The 16,747-nt window shown below is 36.2% G+C and overlaps 1 long non-coding RNA gene across 1 annotated transcript in view; it reads left to right on the top strand.

The window, feature by feature from the left end:
* The first annotated feature begins 10,977 nt into the window (after window positions 1–10,977).
* LOC140616333 (uncharacterized) overlaps window positions 10,978–16,747 on the top strand; it is a 90,810-nt gene continuing 85,040 nt past the window's right edge. The window contains exon 1 of the long non-coding RNA XR_012016871.1: window positions 10,978–11,113. This is a non-coding gene — a long non-coding RNA (uncharacterized lncRNA). The remainder of the gene's footprint in view (window positions 11,114–16,747) is intronic.

Raw genomic sequence — 16,747 nt, 5'->3', positions numbered from 1 at the left:
CCAATTTTACAAAATGATTTCTTATGTGTATTACTTGTATGAAAGGTTTGATTTCCCTTTATTTATGGGTTTATATAGCCTGAAGCCACTTTATTGTCAATATTACGCTTCATTACATGAATAAATCATCAAAATGTGTTTCTTAAATCCAAGGTAGAGATGGATAGCCAAGCTTAAATTCATGGAACTGTCATTCTTTTTTTTTTTTTTTTGGAACTGTCATTCTTTGTAACAGATATGTCATGGTAGATTATAAAACTTTTCTGCCTATGAACAGGCAAAGAAATCTGCAGTGATATTTATAGATTTCAGTTATATATAAATATAAAATCATCTCTGCCTAATATACTATATAATATACATATTATATACATTATGCATGTATTACAGATACTATTTTGGTGATATTTAACATATATAATGTATTTTATAATGAACATCACTAAATGGACAATTTATAACATTTGTAATGTCATACCTTTTCAAATGTTGCAGGCACAATAAAAATTTGTTATAGTAAAAGTAGGTATTTGTCTTTGTAAATACTTAAAACAATTATAACATAGTAACAGCTCTGAAATACTAGAGTTTTTTCTTTTTTGGTATTTAACCATGTGAATAGTCCAGTACTATTAAGAATTGTTAATAAACTGGGAATAGGAATAGTAATAAAGCATGATTAACAAATTCTTTCATTAGAAGCACCTGGCTCTTGGTTTTGGCTCAGGTCATAATCTCAGGGCCCTGGGATCAAGCCCTAAGTTGGGCTCCACACTCAGTACAGAGTATGCTTGTGATTTTCTCTCTCCCTCTCTTTCTGTCACTCCCCCTGCTCTCTCTCTCTAAAATGGAAATAGATAAATCTTTAAAAAAAATTCTTTTGTTAAATTACCTACACATGTATTTCTCATTTGCTGAACTGAAGTCTTTCTTTTTAAGAAATTGACTTGATTACTGTCTTTGGGTAAGTCACTCATGCCTCTGTAACCTGAAATGAATTCATCTGTAATATAGAAGGTTTTGATTAGATTATATCTGAAATTACCATGAGTTCCAAACCCAAATAGTAGTGTGTTTTTTCCCTTTAAATCTCTGTGAATTTGCACAGAATCGTAGATTTTACAACTCTAGTGTTCTGTCCTTACTCCAAAATCTAATTGAATAAAGCACCAGCATTTGTTAGCTCATCATTTGTTTGAGGACTCTTTCCCTTATATCAAAAGAAAAGAGAAGGAAACAGAGCAACAGCTGCTACAGTGTATTCACCTGGAAAATGCTGTTTTAATCTTCTATTTTATATTTACTTCCATAAAGCAAAGGCTTTATTCTGCAGAAAAGAGTTCTTGTACTCATTTATGAAGACAGCTGTGCCCACTTGCTCAGCCAGATGTTGAGTCCATAGAAACTAAAAGAGATCATTGGTAGTGTTGTAGTGATTATTGAAGCTGTTTTGGAGATGTAGTCAAATTGAAGAATTTCCTCAATAGCAGTGGAAAATATTTATGAAGCAAAGTTTCTTTTACATAAATGTTTAACATATTCCTGTTTTATTTTAGTTGAAAATGGTTTCAGTGTATTATGGAATTCATAGTCAAGGGCCTAATCTTACTGTTGAGTATCTGTAAGAAAAGGGAACATGGAATATAAGAAAAGACATACTTTGATGTTATTTTTGCTAGTGAAATATATTCCATGGGAATTTGATCTCTGAGGACTGATAAGCAAAGTCTTTTGAAGGGTTTTGTAGTGACAATGTTTTTGTGATATTCAAATCAATACCAGAATAGAATGAAAATTTTCAATAAGAGTAAGATCTCTTTAAGAGCTTCTTAATTGGACTCCCTGCTTCCACTTCCATCAAATTTCTACCAAGTATAAAAGTGATATTTATAAAAAGCAAATCAGATTATGTGCTATATTCTCCCAAAGAACAAAAAATCTTAGAAAAAAAGTGATCCCATCCTCAAAGAGATTTCAATTCTTGGATAGCCTTAGGAGGGACTCTGTAGTTGGGGCCAGTTTCATGGCTGTTGACCTGTATGGTCATGGAGGGCTCAGCACTCACTAAGTCCAGAATGTCTTAATGCTCTGTTCTCACTTTCTTAAAATCCTTAATAATTTTACCTTTGTTTTTTTTTTTAACACTCAAAGCAAGCTTTTTATTGCCATTTTGCCACTATTTCTTACATGCAATAATGAAAAAAAGGCGGATAAATTTCACTTTCTTCCACTACTTTTTGATACACATCTGATACCTCTATCAGCTCTGATTCCAGTCCTATGTAAGTTGATCAGAAAATCATACTTAAATTAGAGAAGGAGATAGCATTGCCCTACTGCTAACTCCTGTGGTTAACTAGCTTTACACATAAGTGGGGAATTGTCTTTTTGTCAAATACACTATAAACTCTTTTAGCTATAATTCATAAAACAGTGCATTGAGATTGGCATGATCGTACACTAAATGCAGAATCAGCTTGGTAGTCCTCTTTTCATTGTCAAATAAGAAATTGTGAAGATAAATGAACCCTGGGAATTTCAAGATCTGGAATGTGATGCCAGCTGGTGCATGGAAGAAATGAATTCAATCAGGCTACCTGATGTTTCCTGCTGCTGCCTGGAGCAGAGCAGTCTGCAAGGTTGTAAGAAGGCCCAATTTGTCCTTGTCTCTCTCATGGTTTAAGTGCCAGTAAAAAAAAAATAAATAAATAAATCAAAATAAAATCTCTTTAACTCTGTTTAAAGAAAGAAAAAATATATAAACTAAAGGAAACTTTATAGCAAGCCTAATATATTGGATTTTGGAGATCAAGGTAGAACTTTGACAACTGATTTTAGCAATTATGGTTTAACAAATAGGAAGATTGTTACTGTACAATGGGCAGTTTCTAAAAATAGAGATATAGCTTTTAAACTGACCTTGTGCTTTTTAACTCTGTGGTTTTTCTCTTTTTTTTTAATAAAATAATTTTTATTGGTGTTCAATTTACCAACATACAGAATAACACCCAGTGCTCATCCCGTCAAGTGTCCCCCTCAGTGCCCGTCACCCACTCACCCCCACCCCCCGCCCTCCTTTGAACTTACTTTTTGTAAATGAAATCTAATGGGACAACTCTGCCTTCTTATTTCTTTAAACAGGTTAAAAAATATCTTCAATGCCTTTTTTAGTTGTTTTCAGTGGGCAAGAATATTTGAATTACTAGTTTACCATTTCCTGCTGGATAGATATCTGAGCTCAGATTTGGTTTCAGTAATGTTTATATATTTGTTCTAATTTATTTTTTGAATCAATTTTATTAATATGTATTTCATTTGGTTTAAAGTTCATTGTTATAAAAGGAGTCATGATTTGCCCTTCTAATTTTTTATGCTTTATCTACAGTTATTTTTTCTTTCTCAGTCTTGATATAATTTATTTCAGAATTCCTTTTGTCTTTATGAATCCTGTTGGAAAAAAAAAATGAATCACCAATTTAAAATAATCAGCTTTTAACTTTTGGGGTGATTTTTCTTTGATTTCTATCTTAATTTTTGCTCTTCCTTGCAGTTTCCTTCCTTTTATGTTTTTCCATCTCTCTCCATGTCTCTTATGATTAACTTAAAAAAATCTCAAAGGATAAAGTGTTTGTTCCCAATATGAAAGTTGCATTATCTTGATATTTAGTTATATTCGAACATTGTAAAATTTTGTATGTGCAAGGATAGAATCCAGATATTGAGATTTATTTAGATCTGATTCTATATTCTTGAATGAAATAAATCAATTTCAATCTTTCTTTTTTTAACATACACAAAGAGGGCAATATATGTCCTTTTCAATATCTTATACATTGTAGGCCAAAAGTTTTAATATGTATTATTTTCATTGTTGTTTCATTCTAAGTATTTTCTTATTCTCATTATTATTTATTTTTAGACCTCATAAATTATTTGCCAATAAACATATTAACATTTCTTTTTTTAAGTTTTTTTTATAAATTTATTTTTTATTGGTATTCAATTTGCCAACATATAGAATAACACCCAGCGCTCATCCCGTCAAGTGCCCACCTCAGTGCCCATCACCCAGTCACCCCCACCCCTCAACTCACCTCCCCTTCCACCACCCCTAGTTCGTTTCCCAGAGTTAGGAGTCTTTCATGTTCTGTCTTTCTGATATTTCCCAGTCATTTGTTTCTCCTTTTCCCTTTATTCTCTTTCACTATTTTTTTTTTATATTCCCCAAATGAATGAGACCATATAATGTTTGTCCTTCTCCAATTGACTTATTTCACTCAGCATAATACCCTCCAGTTCCATCCACGTCAAAGCAAATGGTGGGTATTTGTCGTTTCTAATGGCTGAGTAATATTCCATTGTATACATAGACATCTTTATCCATTCATCTTTCGATGAACACCGAGGCTCCTTCCACAGTTTGGCTATTTGTGGACATTGCTGCTATAAACATCGGGGTGCAGGTGTCCCGGCGTTTCACTGCATCTGTCTGTATCTTTGGGGTAAATCCCCAACAGTGCAATTGCTGGGTTGTAGGGCGGATCTATTTTAAACTCTTTGAGGAACCTCCAGGCAGTTTTCCAGAGTGGCTGCACCAGTTCACATTTCCACAGTGCAGAAGGGTTCCCCTTTTTCCACATCCTCTCCAACATTTGTGGTTTCCTGCTTTGTTAATTTTCCCCCATTCTCACTGGTGTGAGGTGGTATCTCATTGTGGTTTTGGTGTGAGGTGGTATCTCATTTGATTTGTATTTCCCTGATGGCAAGTGATGCAGAGCATTTTCCCATGTGTGTGTTGGCCATGTCTATGTCTTCCTCTGTGAGATTTCTGTTCATGTGTTTTGCCCATTTCATGATTGGATTGTTTGTTTCTTTGCTGTTGAGTTTAATAAGTTCTTTATAGATCTTGGAAATGAGCCCTTTATCTGACAGGTCATTTGCAAATATCTTCTCCCATTCTGTAGGTTGTCTTTGAGTTTTGTTGATGGTATCTTTTGTTGTGCAAAAGCTTCTTATCTTGATGAAGTCCCAATAGTTCATTCTTGCTTTTGTTTCTCTTGCCTACATGGATGAATCTTGCAAGAAGTTACTGTGGCCAAGTTCAAAAAGAGTGTTGCCTGTGTTCTCCTCTAGAATTTTGATGGAATCTTGTCTCACATTTAGATCTTTCATCCATTTTGCGTTTATCTTTGTGTATGGTGCAAGAGAGTGGGCTAGTTTCATTCTTCTGCATGTGGATGTTCAATTTTCCCAGCACCATTTATTGAAGAGACTGTCTTTTTTCCAGTGGATAGTCTTTCCTCCTTTGTCAAATATTAGTTGGCCATAAAGTTGAGGGTCCACTTCTGGATTCTCTATTGTGTTCCACTGATCTATGTGTCTGTTTTTGTGCCAGTACCACACTGTCTTGATGACCACAGCTTTGTAGTACAACCTGAAATCTGGCATTGTGATGCCCCCAGCTATGGTTTTCTTTTTTAAAATTCCCCTGGCTATTCGGGTCTTTTCTGATTCCACACAAATCTTAAAATAATTTGTTCTAACTCTCTGAAGAAAGTCCATGGTATTTTGATAGGGATTGCATTAAATGTGTAAATTGCCCTGGGTAACATTGACATTTTCACAATATTAATTCTGCCAATCCATGAGCATGGAATATTTTTCCATCTTTTTGTGTCTTCCTCAATTTCTTTCAGAAGCGTTCTATAGTTTTTGGGGTATAGATCTTTTACCCATATTAACATTTCTAAATGAATAGAATTTTGAGTCTACATTTTTTGCTCTTAATTTTTGCCCTTATTTTACAAGAAAATATAGTGAGAAGGTCAATATCTAAGATTGATTTTTTGAGATTTGCTTTGGGGACTAGTATGTAATCCAATTTTATAACTCATTTATATTCCTTGTGAGTCTTTTTTATTGTCAGTTGTTTCTATTTTTATCACCTCATGATTGACAGGATTAGAAGCAGGGTGTTAATTTCTCCTAATTCCAGCCTATTTCTGGTTTATCTTTATGCCTAGGATATAGGTTCCCTGACTCTATGAGTCCCAAACTACTTTGGCACATCCTGAACACCAACTATGGATCCTTAACTTTTTAACTTTGCCAAAATCTTTGGTCCGCTTCAACCTCTCAATAGCCTCTTCTGGAACCAGCAAGTAATACTGGAATCAAATCAGGAATGTTCAGATACTCATGATGCCCCAAAGCCCTTAGAAAATCTCAAAGGAAGGATGCTTGGGTCTGCTACCTTCTAATAGTTGAGAGTCTCTTGATGTTTAAATAAAGCTTATGGAATAGTTTTAAAAATATATGTCACTTCAAGAAAAGGTGGGAAATGTTGCTAGTAAGTATAAAATGCTATAAATGGAAATCTTACACATATATATTACCAATATTAGTTCTGATATATAATTCCAATATAGTTAAAATATATAGTTCTAATGACAATTCTTTAGAAAGACTCCTCCTCTAAGTCCCTGAGATATTATTATTAAAGATGTCTCTCCTTATTTTTTGAGTAAGTACAGGAAGACAGAAGGAGAGGGAGCCTGCCCTGAAGCCCCTGGAGAATGAATAAGGATGATGGAAACAGTGTGAAATGTCTGCCTGGGAGTCTGATGTCAAGAATCAAAAACCCAACAAAAACAATACTTCAAGTATTACCATAATCCACTGTATTGTATGATTCAATTAATATGTACACAAGAAGAATAGAACAAAAAACTGATTATCCAAGTGAATACCATAGTCTAGTTTGCCTTTAAAGTTAACCAAAAATTCTGTATAAACTACAATTCTTTGTCAGTAGTAACTTTCTCTTATTATTTTCCTACCATTTATTTAGTGTAGGGAAGTGGTAATTTCAAGACTTGGATTTGGAATTTAGGCTGGAGAAGGGGGTGAGAGACTGAACAGAACTTCTCTGTTTTGGTTTCAAGTATGTAGGCTTCCTTTTTTTTTTTTTTTTTTTTTTTTTTTTTTATTTGCATTTATTCTATGCAGAATTTACTCCCGGGCCATAAGTTTTTGTTTCTTCAGTTTCTTCTGGGATATCTTTTTCTTCTGTGCAACCTCCTCTTCTGGTTTAGGAACAATCTGCTCTTTTTCAGTAAGAATCATCTCAATGTGGCAGGGAGAGCTCATGTATGGATTAATCCGGCCATGAGCCCTGTAGGTTCTACGTCGCATCTTGGGGGCTTTATTCACCTGGATGTGCTCAATGACCAGAGAATCTACATCTAAACCCTTAAGTTCAGCATTACTCTCCGCATTTTTAAGCATGTGCAGTAAAAATTCAGCACTCTTCTTGGGCCACCGACCCCGTGTCCAGCCCCACTGTTTGGCCTGCGCACACCTACCAACTCCACCATTGTAGCGACGGAATGGCACACACTGCTTCTGCAAAGTGACATCTTTCAGATACTTGGTGGCTTTTCGAATATGCATACCCTTGATGGCCTGGGCAGTTTCACGGGTGTTCTTAAAGTGAACACGAAGATTTGAACCTCTCGACTTGCATGATTTTGTAGGGTTTTCTGGGTCCAGCGAGTAGCGAACCATCTCCGGAGGTCACCTCAGGCCGCTCGGGGGAAGAGAGCTGTAGGCTTCCTTATATAGCAATCATGTACTTCCCACTTGGTCTTGTTAACTTAATGGATGTCTGGTTTTGGGGAATCAAGACTCAACTAAAGACAAATTGTGGTTTGTTTTCCTTTCATTTATTATCTGTTTCCTTGAGGTGAGTTGGGTGTGAATATTTTCACTTCAACTTAAAAAATAAACTGTCAATTGAATTAAATACTCTTTTTTCCTTAACCAGTATATTTCTCCCAGGTAGAAAAACCTTGTAGAGACATCAGGTTATTATCAAAAGGGTGCTTGTGGGAGCACCTGGCTGGCTCAATTGGTAGAGCATGTGACTCTTGGTCTCAGGGTTGTGAGTTCAGCCCTATGTTGGGCATAGAGCTTGGTTTAAAAAGGGGAGGGGGGTGTTTATGATTATTTTAAGTTTGGAATTCAGTTGTGAGGGCATGATTCATGCTCTTCCATTGTTGGAAGGTAGGGTGCCTTTTCCATGGACATGACTCAAAATACCTAATGGTCTAATCCTTATTGTTTGGACATTTTCCTATAATTCATGCAGCCTACCTCCTGAGCTAATTGGCATTATATATTACAGTTTGCCTCATGCTAATTCCCTTCCTATGGCTCTCTGTGGGGCTTCTGTCCCACTAGTTACACATGTACTTGGCAGCTCAAAGAGTGGATTATTTTTTCCATCACTCAGTATCTGGTTTATGTATGTTATGTGAAGATTTATTCCCCAATCCTAACCATAATTCATGATTAATTTAATTAAAAGCTTTATTCCTATGGACTCATTAATGAAAGCACTATGTGTCAAACATAACTTTCAGTGAATTGAATTGTTCTGAAAATAAGATGTTCTGCAGGTTTATATAAAAAGTCAGAGCAAAATGCTTTTTGCTTTCTCCACAGAATAGATGTAGAACGGAACTGTGAACAGTGGCATCAGCAAGTGAACAACTAGCTGAACAGTCATCACAGGACCAGAGGTTCTGACCGAATGCAATTGTTAATGTACTCTAATCTGATTAAGCCCCCTTCATGATTTTTCCAGATATACAACCATATATACCTGAAGTATCTGCCATGAGAATTTTTCTATTTTACTTTCAGAAATGAGAATAATTATGGCAACTAACATAATCAAGTGTGTTCTATGTTTTAGGCACTAGGTTAAGCCTTTACATAATGTAGACTCTTGAACCAAGTAATCCCCTTTTCCTCTCCAAAAAGCACTCCCTAAACCTGGCACTTTTTTGACTCTAATTTTAAAAATATTTCTCTTGGGACTCACAGAGGCTAGGTAACTTAAGCCCAGATGTATCTGACTCCCATCACAGTATGCTTTGGTTTGACACCCTCCCACCAACTCTATCCATTTTGGGTACCCACGATCTTTGTATCCTGACCCCTCTTTTTTTCTGCCTTTCCATATAAAAAACTATCTGTATCTATCTAGAAGGGTTTATTTTGACAGTAAACATCACTACAAATTTAAGTCAAAGTGTCAGATCTTTGAAAAACCCCTATTTTTGGCCTTATCCTTAACTGAAGTAATAGATTTTGTGGAATAAATTTTGAAATTGATGGGAAGATATCTTAGGCACAGGAACCTTGCTTGATGCCTCTGAAACCGTAACCCACAGATGTCCTTCTCCTTTATCTATGACTAAGACTGACCTTTTTAGAGACCATTGATTTCTTTGCTCCCCACTCCTGGGGCTGTGAGTGCCATCTCAGATGCAAAAAGAAACAAAAAAGAACTCAGGCTACATATGACGTAGAAGTGAGTCATAGGAAGAAAATGATAACTTATCTATTCCCAGATGACAATTATATTTAGGATAAGCTACCTTTCATCAAAGGCAGGGTACAGATAGACTTATTTTTTATTACTTTTGCAAAATACTTTATAACGTACTTCAGAAATTTTTTATGATAGCTTTTTAACAAGATTTTAAGAGAAATAGACACATCAGACAGATAAAGTGATATTTTGAAATGTGTTTTAGCATCATGTAATTGGTTTCCATACTGATAATTTTCTTTCACTTATTTACACATAAGCAGTATGTGTTAATTTAGGAGAACTAGTGTCTATTTTTCATTTTTTCTGTAGTTCTCATTTTGTACCAAATCTATCTTATATTTTTAAGTGCTTTACCAGTTATTCTTTAAATTCACTCAAAGGGTAGTTAGTATAATCTTTTGCTGTGAGACACTATTGATTTAATAACTTTTATAGAGCCAAAGACTACCAGGTGGAAATAATTGATGACACTGAAATATTGAGCATATTATTAAAAGTGACAGATTTATTCAAGCAGATTGAATAATGCAAGCATGAATGAGATCTGCACACATTATTATGAGATAGTATAACTTTGAATAATTTAGACCTTAGTTATCATTAAAGTTGAAAGAAAAAGAAAATTATTTTAAAATCCTAGAATACTTTTTAAAGAGTATTTATTTATTTATTTATTTGAGATAGAGATAGAGATAGCGAAGGATAATATGAGCAAGGAGAGAGGGAGAAAGAGTAGATTTCCCGCTAAGCAGGGGGCCCAACGAAAGGTTTCATCCCAGGACCTTGGGATCATGACCTGAGCCGAAGGCAGATGCTTAACCAACTGAGCCACCCAGGTGCCCCAAACCCTAGAATACTCTCAATGAGGCTTTTTCTTATGATCATAATATAATATCAAATACATTAATTAACACTTTCACTTTTTAAAATGTTCACTAAGATTACATAATTAATCGGGGCCCCTGGGTGACTCAGTGGTTGAGTGTCTGCCTTTGGCTCAGGTTGTGATTCCAGGGTCCTAAGAACGAATCCTGCATCAGGCTCCCCACAGGGAGTTTGCTTCTCCCCCTGCCTATGTCTCTGCCTCTCTCTGTGTCTCTCATGAATAAACAAAATCTTCTTTTTTTTTTTTAAATCACATAATTAATCACAAGAGTCAGAATTGGAAAATAAGAAGTAGATAGACCAAATATTATCCACGGGCATCATGTAAAACAATACAAATATCTAATAATCTGCCAAAATGTGTTCTTTCCCTTCCTGAAATTTAGGTATATGTTTATTTTTAAGGTATACATTTCTAACTGTTAGAAATGACTACACATTTCTGTTTTAAAATGTTCTTATCATTTTAAAATGGATTTAAAAGATGAAGACCATAAGAAGCTTTCATTTATAAGTACTAGAGTGTGCTGGTTTGATGGTTACCAGAAAGATTATGAATTTGATGCAAATAGACCTTCACAGAGTATTTGGCTTCAAACAGAAGGCTGTGGAAAAACTGGGCAGAATAGAACTTGGGAAGATGCAGCCGCAGTGATGTCACACATCAATCATTCATTCACGCCAGGGTGTATCTTATATAGGGTTCCAGATTCTGTTGGGCACAGGGGCCTCATTCATGAAGAAAGCAGCCAGAGGCCTTGCCTTTGTGGCACCTAGAGCACCAACCTGGTGGGGAAAACAGAGATGAAACAATAATAATCACAGGTAATGGATTTTATAGATCCTTATCCCCACCGTACCTGACCATGAGTAGATACCTCAGGAGACTTCCATAGACTGAATATTTGTGTCTCCTAAAATATGTATATTGGAATCTAATCCCCAGTGTGATGATATTTGGAGTTGGGGCCTTTGTGAGGTCATTAGTCAGGAGGGCAGAGCCCTCATGAACAGGTTATTGCCCTTATAAAGTAGGCCCCAGGGAGCTTCCCTTTCACCATGTGAAAGAACAGTAAGATGGGGGCATCTGTGAACCAGGAAGCCGGCTCTCACCATACTCCAAATCTGCCAGCACCTTGATCTTGGACCTTCCAACTTCCAGAACTATGAGAAATAAATTTCTCTTTCTTACAAGCCATCTTGTCTATGGTATTTTTGTTATAACAGTCATAGCAGACCAAGATGGAGACCTAATCTAGCATAGGGGAGAGTCAAGAAAGGCCTTCCCTTCACCTGAGATTGAAGAGTGTATTAGAGCTAAGTAGATGGAAAAGAGAGAGGAAATATTCTCTAGACAGGCAGAGTATGTTCAAAGGTCAGAGGAAAGAAAGAAAGAGCATGTGGTAAGAGGAACTAAAAGAATGGTGAGGAGTAAGGCTGGGCACTCATTCTCTACTTACTGGCAGTTCTAATAAAACTGCATGTGGAGTACATTCAAATGCCATTGGTTATTTTTAACAGAAGGGTTTAAACAGGAAAATGGTGAGGTCACATTTGCTCTTTTGATACATTGCACTGACTGCTTTAGTATAGTAGATTCAATTTTTTATTGTTGTAAAAATGAGAATAAAAAGAAGCCAAAAGAACATACCAAAAAAATAATTTCTCTTCCAACAAGAAAAGATACCAAGAATGTATGTCTCTAGGATGATTAGAAGTTGGACTTAGCAGGGGCACCTGGGTGGCTCAGTTGGTTAAGCGTCCAATTCTTGATTTCAGCTCAGGTCATGATCTCAGGGTCCTGAGATCAAGCCCTGTGTGGGGCTCCTGGCTCAGTGGGGAGTCCACTTGAGGATTCTCTCTCCCTCCATCTGCCCCTCCCCTGCTCATGCTCTCTCTAAAATAAATAGGTAAATCTTTAAAAAAAGTTTGATTTAGCTTTTTATTTTTCACTTGAAGTGTTAGAATAGAGTTCAGAAAAACAACTGTAAATTGTATGAAATCAGTAATCATATCCTAAACTTAAAGCTTAATTTTGACATTCAATGCACAATGAGAACAAAGAAAGCTATAGTTGGATAAATCAGTGATTATTAACAGTTGATTATTTCTTTACTCCTTTAACAAATATTTATGTCTCCCCCTTATCTAACATTGTTCTAGGCATGGGATACACAGTGAACAAAATGTGGTATCTGCCCTCGTGGAATCTATAGACTATACATTCTAAATCCAGAGGTTAATTTAAAAATCTTAAACTCAGCTGTATAGCTTTGTTTATTGCCATGGCCTACTCAGCCTGCCTTTCTTCACAGTCCTAAAAGCTTTCACCACGGAGTTCATTTAACTTCCAATCCATGCCTGCATTCCCCTCTTCCTACCAGGTCAATCTTGCCATAGGTTACAGGAGTGACCCTTATGCTGGGCATTGAAGACCTCAGAGTCAGTAACTCTGGCTCAAGTATGCCTTGCTGTGGCTCTAGTTCTGTCCTTGGTACCATGAATCCTGTTGAAGGGATTCCCTGGTTTGTACTTGAAGGATTGGACCCTGAACCTCACACATTCTGCACAACCTTCTCAATGCCTTGGCCCTCTGTCAGTGGTCTGTCCTCCACCACTCAGATAGACACTGTGGGTGATAACAATGATGATAATGGTATCAGCAATGGTGGTGGCTGCAATAGCAATGATTTTTAAAAAGATTTATTTATTTACTTTAGGGGAGAGGGGAAGAGGAAGATGGGGAGAGAGTTTTAAGCAGACTCCACACTAAGCACAGAGCCTGATGTGGGTGGGGCTTGTTGAGGGGTTCAATCTCACCAGCCTGAGTTCATGACCTGAGCTGAAACCAAGAATTGGAGGCTTAACCGACAATGCCACCCAGGTGCCCTTGCAAGAGCAATTATAACACAAGCATATATTTATAACTGCTATTTCCTTCATTCATATCACTTGTCTCATGTCACTTTCAGTTTAACATTTTGTCCTTGTACACATATCTTAATATTAGTTCTGACTTCCAGGTTTATGGATACATTGTTCATCCTGAAGTAATTGTACTATAGGATCTAGTTCCTGACTGATATTAAACGATAACTTCAATTATTTTTTTCTTCTAATGGAAAGTTTGTTTTGTCTTAGCTTCAAGAACTTACAAAATATAAACATTTAAAAACTTTTTTAGTAGAAGTTGAAATAGTTATTTTTGTAATTTCACAGTCGCTGAGGTTTTAAAATGTTAGCACATTTTAGTTAGAAAATTAAATTAAGACTAAATAGCTAGCACCAATTCAGTATCAATTAATCTACTTTAGATATTTAGAAATTCATTAGTTGGGATGCCCGAGTAGCTCAACAGTTGAGCGTCTGCCTTTGGCTCAGAGCTTGATCCCAGAGTCCTGGGATCGAGTCCCACATTGGGCTCTGTGCATGGAGCCTGCTTCTACCTCTGCCTCTGTCTCTGCCTCTCTCTGTCTGTGTTTCTCATGAATAAATAAATAAAATATTAAAAAAATAAAAACTTTAGAAATTCATTAGTTGATTAATTCAGTCAATAAGTACTTACTGGGCAATTTCTGTGTGACAGACACTAACTGGCTGTGTTCAGATGGTAGTCCCTTTGGTGAGGACTAAACATCCAACATTTCACTTGTGACGGACATACAAACCATGCACCATTGAGTTGAAGATTTATACAAGGCTTGTGGAAGTGATTTATACCATGTACTAAATGTTTCTAAATAGAAAATACAGTGTATTATATCTGAAAATAATTTCAAAAAGTATTAAGCCCCCCAAATTGCTACTTTGGGCTTCCATATTTTTGCCATGTCCTTGTCCAAGGTACTGTTTCCTTTCTGTCCACACCATGATCTGTCACTCCTTTTCATCACTTAAAACATAATAATTTAAAATGTACTTGTAACAAACCAATCAATCAACAGTTGCATTCATTTACCATCCATTCTATGTATGGTGCTAATGAACTTGAGAGAGGTTTGGAATTCCCCTTCTACACATTCTAGGCCAAGAGCCATCCTGTGTTGTGTATTTGGGGAGAGAAAAGGTTTAAGACATGGTGTTTTGATTTTCAGGAGCTTATAGACAAATTTGAGGGATATAAGTAATATGTATGGAATAACAAATAGTACACATGTATTTAAATGCTGAATTTTGAACCATCCTGAAATTCCAGGAAGAGGAAAACTCACAGGGACTTGATTTGGATGGAAGATGTTGGGTGACCAGGAGTGAGAAGGATGCAGATCAGGGAAGAAATATGATGTGGTCTGGAATTTGAAGGATGGGCACTGTTTTGGGAAGAGGACATTCTCTGGGCAAGAGACAGAAGAGTATGAGAGCAGAGGAGAAAGGAGTAAGAAATATATTTATAGAAATGACAACCTTAGAGTGTAGCACACTATTGGAGAAAATGTATTGTGAGTTTATTGAAAATTAAGTTGGATACTTTAAAGTCAAATTATGAAAGACTCAAAACCAAGCAAATGGTTTAGGTAGATGCAGAGAAAGTGAGGCAGGTTAATATAGATGGCTGTGTTCAAACAAGGTGGATCATGCAGTGGTAGTCCAAATAAACAGAACCAGGAAGACTGGGTTTGGGAGGCATTTATTCTCTTGTATCAATCTGCTCAGAAATCCTTTGTACCCACACCCTCTATGTCAACAAAGAAAAAAGAACAAAGAAACCAGTAAGACATCATTAAGTAATAATCAGGTGTTAAGATGCAGCAGTGACTGTCTTTTTTGAGTAATGGAAAGATTTCTCTCTCTGCCTTATACACTTTATATCCATAAATCTTCAGATTCTGGTCACTTAAAAAGTGTTACACAATAAAGACTCTGACAAAAAGATAAAAAGCAGGACGGATGTTTATTTCCAGAAAAAAAAAAGTGAGATAAATGAAGTATCATTCTCAGAAAACCCTTCATGCTTTTCTAGGCAACCTATTTAGTATCAGAAAGAATATGGCTAATGTCAGAGGTCTTATTACCACATGACATTCTTTTTACATGTGGAGTGAACAACTTTCTAACCATATTCATGAAATGAGACTTTAATCTCTTTTGGATTCTTTAAGAGGCTATGCTTCAGAGGTGATGTGGGGTCTGGCATGCCATGAACAACTCTATAATGTCAAATGCCATTGATTGGATTTGTGCAGTCCAGATGTCAGACACCACTCAGCAAATTGAACGTAATATTGTTGAAACTCATGACAAAGAAGGAAGGACAAAAGGGGATTAATTGTCAATTAGGATCTGAAGAAAACATTCGTTTATGGTTACTCACATTTTAAAGGTTATTTAGCTACATTTTAAAAGTCTGGAAACATTAAGTCATCCTTATTTCTTTTCAAAAAGGATGAAAATAGGAAATTACAACTATAAGGAATATAACTTTAATTTAATATTTCGACATGCATGTGTACTGTAGTAATAAAATTCCAACTTTTACTAGAAAAAAATGAAGAAAATAAATTGTCATTGGCCATCAGTGAGCCTCCTTTGTGTATTAAATGATGATTCATATGCATTCAACACTGGTCACAACATTATTCATATAATGACTGCTTTTCCAAGCTTCTAAATTCTAATGCAAGGTAGAAAACTTGAATAGGATTCAGGGGAGAACCAGAGATCTGCATTGTTAGAATATTAATACATAAATCCCAAAAGAGGAGACTAAAGAAACTAAAGTTATTTAATCTGGGAAAAAAATTTTTTTAAATATGTGATATCTTCTTTAAGAACAGAATAAGAAAAAAAAAAAAAACCAAAATGCTAGCTAAAAGATAAGGATTTTGACATAGGTATCAGAAAAACAACAACAAATACCTTCCTTACAAGTAATTCAACTAGACAGTTAAAATGTTATCCTTTTAGGATGGAATCATGTTCATCCATTCATTCACTCATTCGTTCATTCAAAAGTATTTACTGAGCAGCAACTAATGTACAAGATACACAAGATCCCTTGTTTCTTAGATCTTACATTATAGGAGGAGGAATAGACAGCAAATAAACCAATATGTCAAGAGTTTCAGGTATTAAGAAGTGTTATGAGGAGAACAAAATAAAGCAACGGGAAAGAAAGTGGCCACATTGGGAGTTTACACTTCAGATTGGTGAGTTAGGGATGTCTCTTTGGAGGTGGCAACATTGGCACTAGAACTTGATGAGAGGGAAACAGACATGCAGAATCTCGGAGAAAAGCATCGTCGTAGGTGGGGCGAATGGCAAATGCAAAGGCCCCAAAGTGGACTTGAACCCAGGAGACTCATGGGAGGCAGAAGGCCTGTGAGTGCAGAGAACAGGTGAGGAGGAGGAGGGGAAGAAACAGTCAGAAGGTCGAGGCCCATTCTGCAGGTTCTGGGCTACTCCAAGCCCAGCAGGAAGCTATGGAGTGACTTTGAATGGGATAGAGAAGTAGGATAGATA

Source organism: Canis lupus, chromosome 1 (genome assembly GCF_048164855.1).
Source record: "Canis lupus baileyi chromosome 1, mCanLup2.hap1, whole genome shotgun sequence".
NCBI lineage: Eukaryota > Metazoa > Chordata > Mammalia > Carnivora > Canidae > Canis > Canis lupus.
The sequence above is the reverse complement of the archived record's forward strand: the minus strand, read 5'-3'. Positions and strand labels throughout refer to the sequence as shown.